Raw genomic sequence first — 7,778 nt, 5'->3', positions numbered from 1 at the left:
CAAGGCATTTCTACACACTAAAAACACACAGTCTGCATAACTTTATTTTCTTCCCATCCAAATTTGCCTTTATATAATTTTTTATTTTATTTAATTTTATTTTCTGCCTGCTTACCTTTTCACTGTATACAAAAATAATTTCCGATAAATATGTTAATTTACATATTTTTAAAGAACGTTCTTATCAAAGTAAATGAAGCTGATGTAACGTCTTATAGATTTAAACCTTACAAATCAATATGTACTTTTAGAAGCTATTAACTACCTATTTATTGATTTATTTCAAGCATTTTTGCTCTAATTCAGCACATTTACATCTGAAATTTTTTAACACAGATGTTCAATAATGTGTACTGTCCCTACCAAATAAACTAATAAATAAACATAAATATTATAGCTTCATTTTACAATAAATTCCATGAGACCAAACAGACTCAATCAATACATAAATAATCCACACATGTTTTTAACTGTTTGTTATGCACTGTTATATTTTAAGTGATATAATAAGAAAACGAAGAAATTTGACAGTCTTCAGTGGATCTACACACAATGATTTGGCAAAAAAAAAAACAAAAAAAAAAAACTTCTTCTACAAATTTAGAATAATGGATCTGAAAACTTATTGGAACAGCACTGAAAAATTGAAAAGGGAAAAAAATAAATTAATCAAAACAACTAAATTATACCATGAATTTAAATTTAATGTGTAGCAGACCCCCGAGTGTTGATATGTTGTATTTGTCTTTTGTTCTTGTCTCTTCTTTCATAGTTCTGACCTAAACATGTGTCAAGTGAATGTATGTTTTTATTGTGTTTGTGTTAAGATTGTATGTTAAGAACTGATAATAAAAGTAAAAAAAAATTGGGTTAGATCGAAATTTTTGCTTTCAGGTTACATTGTATAGAGACAACTGTTTATAACCTTTAACTACAACACATGGAAATATTGTACATGTTAGATATAGCCACGTGTGTACGAAAATCCAATAAAATGATTTAAAAAAATCAATAAATCATCCATCCATCCATGATTATGATTTTTTTTTTTTTTTATTATGGCTGGGGTTTCAGTAGCAGTTAGGATTAGTCTTAAACATTGGAAAACACCTAAAGCCCCACAGTTTAAAGAATGAGTCAACAGGATGATAAAGACTGCTTCATATGAATGTGTGTTTTATAAGCTTAACAACAGGGATGGAACTAAAGCACCAGTTTAGGAGTAGGGGTGTGTATCGGCAAGAATCTGGCGATACGATACAAATCACAGTACTAGGATCACGATACGATATATCACGATATATCATGATACTGTTAGAAAAGCTATTTTTTGTTTGTTTCTTTTTTTTAAATGATTATTTCCTTGAAGAATTGAATTACACCAGAAATCTGCGCAAATACTAAACACATTTTTATTTGATCACAATAGGATCTAACGTTATATCACAAAATGTTCCTGTTTTAAAACTTAAATGATGTTTTACAGACATTACAGTTTAAGATCCTGCTCAAATGTTCATATTCTATTAGTTCAGAACTAACATCAGAACATTATTTTTGTGCAATCCCAACAAAGGAACTAACATTATTGAATAAAAGAGTGTTAAATAAGAATACATAAAATATAAACAAAAAAGAAAAACAAAAATAACCTCCACAATAGCTGCATTTGAATAAATACCTAAAAATATTGATACAGTACTTTTTAATATCGATACAGTATTGCGAAATGAAATATCGCGATATATTGCAGAACCGATATTTTCTTACACCCCTATTTGGGAGCTATTCTGGTCTTACATAACTATGACTGACAGTCAGCAGGATGACAGCTAAACCCTCTTGTATGTATTGTCAAGTTAGGTAGAGGAGTAGGGCTCCTCGGGTTGACATGGGCATAAAGTGGGAACGTATGATCCAGGGTAAAAACAGTGATTAAATATAACATAATATTGACATGATGATTTGAGTTGATTTATTAAGTTGAATTTAAACTGATATAAGTATTGTAATCAATAAGTGTGATTAAGATGGAATAATGTTGATTTATTGAATGCAAAAGGGATGTGTTGAGACATGTTAGAGCAGAGCAGGGGCATGTCAGGACATGTTTTCATGAACACAGTAAGTGTTGCGCAATCAGAGAAGTGAGAGAAACAATCGGCTATCTGTCGCACCCAAAACTGGTCAAAACTGGAAAGAAAGGGAAGTTCCAACGGAGACATCTGGATATGACTCATCTGTCGATGAAGTCATCTGGGTGTAGCCGGGGGAAGTCTAAAGTTCTGTTAAAATCTAAAGTGCTATTATAGCATTTTCAGAAGTACGAGACGCTCCGAAGGAGAGGGTGTCCTACGTGTTCCACGTAGAGATTAGACTTAGAGTTATGCTCTTTTAGGACCAGAAAAGAGTGTGGCAGATTGGCTTCTAAGTTGTTAATCTTACTTCTCAGATAATGCTGGAGGTTTCAACAGATAGAGTAACTTTGCATCGAAGAGTCGAGATTTGAAGACAAAGACCTATCTCATCTGTGAGACAACGGATCAAAGACTTTAAAGACAAGAATTGTCTTTTAAGAGACTTTTACCATCTCCACGGGGACATTGACAACAAGGAAGCTGTTCACCGGAGTTTATTCGGTTTTTCCCTGTTTGGTCCGGACTGGAAAAGAAGAAGATTTTTATATTTCTAAATTCTTTTTCCTTTTACCCAGCATTGGATTCATCAGTTTGGCCAAACTGATGAGTTCTTCATTAAAATTGAATTAATTTTTATTTTAGTGAAATTTGAACCTTTTTAAATTTTCCTTAAATTCGGAAACAGAGGTCTTTCCTTTTTCTTCCCTTGAAGACCTCAAGCAAGGCAACCATTTGGGACAATTTCGTAAGGACTCAAAGAACCGAACTGTGGGTTTAAAGATTACAACGTGGTCAGGGTCGAAGTAAGGAAAGTAGAAATCAGTTAAGGTTAATGATCCAGTTGATGATTTATAACTTAGAAGTTCAGTGGAGGATTATATTATTGATTAATTGATTGATGATTTATGTATATGCTTTGCTTTGCTAAATTTGCCTACAATAAATATATAAAAAGTATATTCTAAATTCTCCTTGATTTATTCCCAATGTGGTACATTATGATGGTGTATGTAAAAGGTTAGGTTCTTTGTGTGCATGACAACTAAGGTCCTGAAAATTTCTTAGCCTTAATCCACCCACCATTTTTATGTCCCGAAAGCCTATCTTTCCTGGCTTTTAAATTATTACCTGTCATGTAACAAGCGCACTAATCCATGTGGAACAGCTACCAAAAACCAACTGGACTGGTATTATTACTGACCACAGAGTGGGTTTCTCCTGGCAGTTTTGGTATCAGAGTTAGCGGGGCAGAGGTTGGAATTAAAGGTAGTTAGAGGACAGGCGAGTGTTCCAAATTAAGTTCAGCTTAAGTAGTAATCTCAACGACTAGTGTTCTAGGGTAAGACCCTTGCCTAAGTGACGTGAGATCAGGACCCTATTTAAACGGAGAGCTGAGTCACGGTAATACCCGAGGATTAACACGTGGCACCCCAGATGGGACAAGTTCCGAACCAAGAAAGGATTCGGGGTCCCGACAAAGAATAAACCAGTGGTCAGGGGACTACTGGTCGTGTGAGATCCCCGAAGGACTTCTGGGTGCGGCCTGGCGGAAGGCATTGTGATCCTGACGACACCAGGACCCAGAAGGGCGGGGCAGTTGAGAGGAGCATAACTGCCCCTTCCACGTACCAAGTCTGCGGAGAAGAGGCAGCAACGGGCGTGGCAGCAGCAGTCGCTGAGATCTTCGAGACTAGGGAGAAGCAGTCGACTCTGCGGAGAAACCCAACCAGCTGACACCTCTCCTTTCTTGCCCCGAGGTACTAAGGGGGTTAGGAGTGGTGCAGCCCGGCAATCGACAACGCAGAGATGGCAGAGGGGGGAGATCCTCGCCCCCCAAACACAGATCATCCACCGGAGAGAACCCCAGCGATGGAGGGACCGGGACCAGGGACGTCGGACCAGCAGAGCGGGGGACCCTCATCACCGGCAGCAGAACAGGGACATCCATCTGCATCGACGACTGAGGAGCAGCCGCCACCGCAGCCGACACCTAACCCCACGCCATCGACGGGAGGAGGGGGCTCCAGGGAAGGTGCAGCGTCTACGCAGAGGGTCGAGGGGCAACCACCGCCACGGACGACATCCGAGCTTCACCCACTGCCGCCGGACGAAGGAGACCTGGGGGACCCTGCGGCGACATCGGATGAAGAGGACGACGCGGGATCCCAGAAGGAGAGCATCGGAGTCTACTTCCACATCATTCCGTGGGGACAAGGATGGAGGTTCTGGGATGACACCATCCGGGTCCATGTCTACGAGCGAAGTGGCCGTAGCTCGGTAGAAGACTGTATGACTAAGGTGTGTGATGATATTTCTCAGCGTGGAGAATACACCACACCTAAATTACGAGACAACATTGCTGTGAAGGTGGTGAGATCACCTGATACGGCCAGTACCAAGAAAGACATTAGAGACTGGATAGAATGGGCTATACGGGTTCTGCTTCCCGAGTCAGGTCCGTTTGAGGGAGCAGCAACCTTGATAAGTCCACAAAAGAATTTTGATTCAATTATAAAGATGCTTGCCAAAGAAGCCGGGCTCCAGAGGGTGACCATAAAGCAGAAGGTGAAAGCAGCCAATCGTTACCGAGACCACTACTCGTTGCTGGAAAAGCTGGCCCAATATCAAGACCATGTAACACAGCTAGACAACGACGGAGAAAGCTTGAGAAGCTATGCCACCGAGCTGAGGGATGGTGACTCTGAAGTCTCGTTCGAGTCGGCATCGGCAGAATGGGACGACATCTCTGAGCGCACGAGACTACCGCTAGAGCTGAATATGGAAACACCAAATTTGGCAAAGAAGGTACTCAACCAGTATAAACGGGGTGAAGGATTGTTTGAGGGGCAATCTGCACTACCCAAGCCAAGCTTCGGGAGCACAAGAATGCGGATGCCCCTTCATACCAGTGCCTTGCTTCAGCTGCCCAAGCAGGAGCACGAACGCGGCCTGAAGGCTGTTTTTCCACCCAGCGGACGGGAGCCAATGCTGCCAGTCTTTGGAGGAACAGCGGAGGAGACGCGACGGTGTGTCGAATGGCTGCCCACTTTGCCACCCATGGACAACGGGGTACCCAAGATAAGAAGCCCAGCGGGTTTGGTCCTGTATAATTATACAGGACAACCATGGGATCTGCAAGCCCATGGACTGGTTTTCATTGTAGGTGAAAACTATAAACCACGAGATAAGAAGTTTCGACATAATCTGCTAGAGAATGCTGGAAAAGACTACAGTGAAGAGTTAAAAGAAGTAAGAAAGACAAGTAAACCAACAAGAGATGGGACTTCCATTATGAGATTAACCAGCGGGGGGTCTACCGGCTATTACGGATTCATCCACGTCCCGTTGGAGCAGTGCAGCATCAACGATCGGCCGCAAAGATACAAAGAAATATTGGTCGACGCCCTAGGCCAGGCCCTGCAGTTTGCTAGTGAACAGCAATTCAGGAGAGTGGTGCTGCCGGTCGAGGGGCTACAGTCCGGAGCATTCCCCTGGATGGAGGCTGAAGACGCGGCACTGAAAGCAGGACAGATCCATCTCATGGGCCGGAACCTATGGTCCAACCTGAGAGAGGTGGTGATCGTCACTTCAGAGAAGCAGAGGCAGAAGTGGCAAACCATGGCCACCCAGAAGGTGATGGGGGCCGGGGATATAGAGGAAGCACCCCCAGAGCCAAAACCTACCCCGGGGCTATCAGTAACCATCTCAAAGCCCATGAGGGAAAGAAAGACTTCCACGCCGACGTCCACGAGGGCGAGTGGGAGGACTGAACAGCCAGCTGAGGTAACCTTCGGGCACCCTGATCCATCGACAATCAGGGACCACCACCTGTCAACGATACCGCCGACAGGATCGGCAAAACCCACGTTTGGTACTCCATGGACGCCCCTACCAACGGGAATCACGGAGTTCCTGGACGCACCGACGGCCCCAGTACAACAAGGAGACCAACGAACACCCAGGAAATCGATTCAGCTGGAACAACCCCCGGCGGCCCCACCATCATCGCCAACCAACTCAGCAGCACCGGAGGGAGCGGCACAGTCGGAGGAAGATGGGGGACTCTCGGATGAAAACCCACCATTTTTATGTCCCGAAAGCCTATCTTTCCTGGCTTTTAAATTATTACCTGTCATGTAACAAGCGCACTAATCCATGTGGAACAGCTACCAAAAACCAACTGGACTGGTATTATTACTGACCACAGAGTGGGTTTCTCCTGGCAGTTTTGGTATCAGAGTTAGCGGGGCAGAGGTTGGAATTAAAGGTAGTTAGAGGACAGGCGAGTGTTCCAAATTAAGTTCAGCTTAAGTAGTAATCTCAACGACTAGTGTTCTAGGGTAAGACCCTTGCCTAAGTGACGTGAGATCAGGACCCTATTTAAACGGAGAGCTGAGTCACGGTAATACCCGAGGATTAACAGTATGTATGTATTTATTTATTTATTTTTCTCTTCTTGAGAACTTCCACGCTTTGCAGCATTTCTTTTTGATACTTTTCATGTAGTTACAGAAGCTCTCAATGTTAACATTAACCCTTTCATGTATACTGGTCACTACAGTGGACACTTATTCTACAGCTGTTCTCTTGTATATTCATGGATTTTTTTTTTTTTTTTTTACACATATCTTTACTACAATTTTAAGACATTACGTATCATTTCTGACATGAATTGGTAACATTGTGTAGATCTCCCCTGAGTGTAATAGTTATAGTTTTCACACAATTATCAGTAAATGCATGTTTCTTTGCTTCAAAAATTAAATGCATGGTGTCCAGCTGAGTGGACATTTTTGCAACTTCATGAAAAATAGGTTCCTAAGAATTTTTTTTATTATTATTACTATTTTTTTAAATGTTTTTTTTTTTTTTTTTAACTTTTTTTTTTTTTTTTCATAAGAAAATTTTCAATCACATTGTTTTTTTCATGCCTACAGAGGAATAAAAACACTCAGGAAAAAAAAATCTTGATTAAGGTTCTCATAATTCGTGCATAAAAGGGTTAAGCAACATCGTATGAATGAATGAATGAATCAATCAGTCAATCAAACTTTATTTCTATAGCACTTTTCATACATGGTACATGTAGCACAAAGTGCTTCACAACAAAACCCCCCACTGTCCCGCAGTTGCAAATAAAAATAGAAGCAACAAAGTAAAATTTACAGTAAAGGTTTAATTAAAAGCTAGACTAAAAAGATAAGTTTTGAGTTTACTTTTAAAAATATGAACACTCGCAGCGGACCTCAGGTCCTCAGGTAGACTGTTCCATGGTTTGGGGCCATACAAGCTGAATGAGGCCTCACCATGAGTCTTAGTGTGGACTCTAGGAACAGTTAAGAGGTGACTACCTGAGGACCTGAGGGTCTGAGAGGGCTCATATTTTAAAAGCAAATCAGATAAATAGATAGGACTAAGACCATTAAGAGTTTTAAAAACCAGTAAAAGCACTTTAAAATCCATCCTGAAGCTCACAGGGAGCCAGTGCAGAGACCAGATGAATGTCCAAGTGAAAACTCTAATAAAAACTTGAATTATATAATAATAATAATAATAATAATAATAATAATAATAATAATAATAATAATAATAATAATATATTTTTTTAAAGCACAGTTTTCCGTGGTTTGTTTTGATAAT

This window comes from Sphaeramia orbicularis, chromosome 3 (assembly GCF_902148855.1).
Source record: "Sphaeramia orbicularis chromosome 3, fSphaOr1.1, whole genome shotgun sequence".
In the NCBI taxonomy this organism is placed as follows: domain Eukaryota; kingdom Metazoa; phylum Chordata; class Actinopteri; order Kurtiformes; family Apogonidae; genus Sphaeramia; species Sphaeramia orbicularis.
The sequence above is the reverse complement of the archived record's forward strand: the minus strand, read 5'-3'. Positions refer to the sequence as shown.